This window comes from Dipodomys spectabilis, unplaced genomic scaffold (genome assembly GCF_019054845.1).
Source record: "Dipodomys spectabilis isolate Male_0828 unplaced genomic scaffold, ASM1905484v1 ptg000156l, whole genome shotgun sequence".
In the NCBI taxonomy this organism is placed as follows: domain Eukaryota; kingdom Metazoa; phylum Chordata; class Mammalia; order Rodentia; family Heteromyidae; genus Dipodomys; species Dipodomys spectabilis.
In genome coordinates this window covers 2,111,101-2,115,583 of record NW_024870833.1, presented here as the reverse complement: position 1 = coordinate 2,115,583, position 4,483 = coordinate 2,111,101, and positions in this window count along the sequence as shown.

The window sequence follows — 4,483 nt, the reverse complement described above, 5'->3', positions numbered from 1 at the left end:
AGGAGGCAACGGTCAGTGGGAACTATTTTAAAGGCTGACTACCATAACCATATACCTCAAATTTACTTGTCATTTTCCATTTCTATCACTTTACTATACTATACTATATCTTCCTTGTTAGCATGTTCACATTGTGTTGCTTCACCCTGTGTTATTTTGCAAATTTTGAGTGACAAGGTTCAATTTAAAATATAAGGAAACTCATGAAAATAGAAGCTCATAAATCATCAATAAAATGGGTGGAATCATATGAATCTACAAATAGTATCATGAGAAGATAGATATTCATTTTTAAAACACAGTCATTGAATAATTGCATGTGCTAGGCACCATTCTCAATACTGAGGTAGATATCTTTAAATCTGATGCTATAAAAGCAGATATTAAGTAAGACTTAAAAATACACAGTGCATTTTATACTGATAAGTGCTAAGGAGAAAAACAAATATATGATGACATTAAAGCATGATTACCACTGAAGAAATTGTTGAGAAAATAACCTTTGAACAAATATCAGAAGGAAACCCAGCAACCAAGAAGGTGGAATGGTAGATATAGATATGCTGAGGAAGACCATGACTTGTGTTCTTAAAAGATGAAGAAAGAGTAGATGTGTGAATTTAGAGAGAATATAAGAGGAAATTTATTTTAAAAAGAAAGATATGGAACCAACCCAGATGCCCTTCAGTAGAGGAATGGATCAAGAAAATGTGGTATATATACACAATGGAATTCTATGCCTCCATCAGAAAGAATGACATTGCCCCATTTGTTAGGAAATGGAAAAACTTGGAAAAAATTATATTAAGTGAAGTAAGCCAGGCACAAAGAAACATAGGTCCCATGGTTTCCCTTATTTGCAATATCTAGTATATGTATGAGTCAAGCGGAAAAGGTCAGATAATGTGATGTCAGGAAAATGAACCCTTAGATATGTATTTTAATGTTTTTTTCTTTCATGCATGTGTTTCTAACGCATTTATAAGATTATCTCTTTGTTGCTTTGTATGTCCCTCCCCCACAGTATAACCCCTGCTTTCACTATATTTGATTTCAGTATAACTTTTGGAGGAGATGGGGAAAAACCAGTTGTTTAAGGATACAGGTGGACCTGTTGCAACAATGAGAAGTACAAGTTGTCATGTCCAAAACGAGCTTTACAACGTCGGTGCAGGGGGGGGAGGAAGGGGGGGAAGGAGAAGGATTGGGATTGGGGGGGGGAGGGGGGAGGCTGGGAAGGGATGTGAAGGGTAAACAAAGGAGGAGGCTGCAATGCTTGGTAAGAAATGTACGCATTATCCTGCCCATGTAATTGTAACCCCTCTGTACAGTATGTTCACAAATAATATAAAATTAAATTTAAAAAAAAAAAAGAAAGGTCATTTATTCAAAGGTTTGTAGACCATTGGAAGAATTTTGTCTATTCCTTTGAATTATGAGAGGAACCTTTTGTAGTAAGAGGAACTATGATCTGTCATAATGTTTTAACTATCATTTTAGCCATCACATTGTCACATTGAGAATAGACTAAAGGGGGCCTGAGAATAAAGAAGCAAACAAACCATATAAGACAGTATTATAATTAAGCAAGTAGAAATGCTGGTGGTTTAGACTAAGGCAGTAACCATGAAAGTACGTGAGAAGTGGTCAAATCCTAGGTATATTTTAGAAGCAAAGTTGAGGGAAATTGTCAGTATGTATGGTGTATGTATGAAAAAGACGTCAACTATGATGCTAAGAACATTAGCCTAACCTGACATAGAATGAAATGATGAAAGAATCCATGAGGAGACTATTTGTGGGGAAAGACTATCAGAAGATCAAAGTTTAAATACCGAATTTTAATATCAAAAAGCCTGCTTGACATGTGAATGGAGATGTTGAGCAGGAAGTTGTCTAGAGTTAGCAAGGAAGTTTAACCTAGAGGCATTTGCACTTAGATTTTGAAGGTATTGAAAGCAGTGAGACTGAATGAGACCATCTAGGAAATAGAGATACTTAGAAAAGGCAAAAGGTAAAAAATAAATTTTCAAAGTAAAATGCAAGATTCCTGAATCAGCTTGTGGTCAAATTAGATTCAAGTTTATGAGTGAAAAGAAAGGAAATGTTGAGATTTCCTTGATCAAGAATAACGTGATTTAAATCAGCTCTTCTTACTTTCAACCAATGAAACCTCAAGACAAGACGCTCTATTCTACATTTTGATTTCAAAAATGCCTATTATTTTCCTTTACCCAGCACTGTTCACCTCTAGGTCAATGGTTCCTTAGTGTCAATGATTATCAAGCAACAATGTGCATAGTAATTCTAAAGACAACATGCAATTGTCTAACTCCAAACATGTAATTCTGTAGGTGGGCTAAGTATTTGTATTTTTGGTAATAACCCTAGTTGATCTTGATAAGGGTTTCTTACATTGAGAAGTCTAGACATAGCAAGTCTAGACTGTGTCACCATAAAAATGCTAAATATCATATTGTAGTGGGAAGGTAAGTTTACAAATTGAGACTTGCTATTGTCCTTATCTTTCTGATAATAATGTGCTCACCTTAAGGCTGTCATCATTTTAAGCTTAAAATCATACATCCATAGTTAATTAACTTCAATATTCATATAGAAAACTCAACACTGAACCTACTATTTTTAGGATTTTTTGAATGGAGAGGAAAGACCACCTATCAACTGTTACTGATTCTGACCTGGGTGTTTGGGCAAGCAAAATACATTTACTTTTATCTAAAAACTAATGGGGTAGAAACATCTGTGCTCCTCCACATCCACTTCTATCCTCCCTCTAGATACACGGGAGTATTACACCTTGGGAGGACCGCATAATTAGGTCTGTCCTATAGATTGTGAGCAGAAATATTAGCTGTCACTTACAGACCAAACTACTTTACAGCCAGTTTCTGACCTTCCAGGGTTCTTTTCACAGTAATTATGGAGGAGTGCTCATGTTCAATTGATGGAAATGCAAAGTCAAAACAAGCTAGCAGACTTTGTGAAACATAAATCTTAAGTTAAATCATGGGGATTTGTATTTGCTTATTTGTCGATGTGGCATTAGCCTATCTATCCTATCCTAGCTCATTGCCTGGCTCTAATATGCCACTGGATCTCTTTAAAAGTATATTTGATTACAAGTTCGTAACTTATCTTCAGGTTTCACAACAAAAATTTAGTCTTCTTAAAAGGAATATTAAGTTAGCAAAGGCATTTCAGACACTAATTAATTGTTCCATGTCAATATGGCCAAAAGAATCCTAAAAGCACAGAGAAGATGGTTCTTGTTAAAGTATTCACTATATGCAATGAATACTAGCATTTCTAATTTCATGAAATTTCTATTACTCATTTTCTGAAAATCTGGGTTTATATTTAATATTTTATTGTAATTTTATTGTAATTGTATTGGATTATCTTATGAGGCAAAAGCATGAATTAATGGTGTATTGCCAGTACCATGGGCTAAAATGATGTGTTAAAGAAATCAAACTGTCAAATATTCCGTACATCATGAATGATATGAGAATTTGATGTGCTTGTATGCTCTATAAAACATTTTGAATAGAATTTGTATGAGTACTTCCAGCTAATTCAGAGATCTCAACCTTAGCCAAGTCCAGAATAACTTGATTTTGCATCACAATCTACATGTCTGCAGAATAATTATCACTGCAACTTGAGAATGGAGAATAATTTTTCCCCTACTAGTTCTATAGAACACCATGTGCTTTGCTATGGTAAGAGGACCTTATGAGAAAAAAATGAAAGTGCTAAGTGAAACAAAAGTAAACACATTCTCTGTTTACAAGTCTTATGAGCAAGACTTGTACATGTGACTTTATCACTAATCACAGGCACATTGCCTATGGACTAGAATACTTCTAGGTGTCCTCAAAATGGTGTATTTAAAAATAAGAACAAAAATGGAAATAATACATCTAGTTGATTATATCACTTTGTATACCAATTAGGTTTTTTTTTTTATTATTTTTCTATGGAAGAATTGGCCCACAAATGCAAAAATGCCTGGAGTATAAGAATGCCATTAATGATTCTTTAAAGGTTATGATCTAGGGGTACATGATTTCTCAGATTTTACTTTTGTATAACTTTTTATAAAGGTTTGTCAGACAACTAGCATCAAGAACATATGGAAACATTTAGGTAGTGAAATATATATTAGAATAAGAGATGTACTTTTTAATTTGCTATTCTGCAACTTGAACTTAATGACTCTCATCTTCCCTGAGCTTGTTTGCTGATAGCTGGTACTCTACCACTAGAATCATGTGTCCAGCCTGCTTTTTGCTGATTACTTTGGAAAAAGAATCTCAAACACCAGTTCTCAGACTGGTTTTGAACTGTGAGCCTCTGTTACCAGCCACCTGAGTAGGTAGGATTACAGGCATAAACCACTGACATCTGGTTGAAGATTTGGATTTCAGTGATCTGTACTTCTAACTATACTTTTTTGATT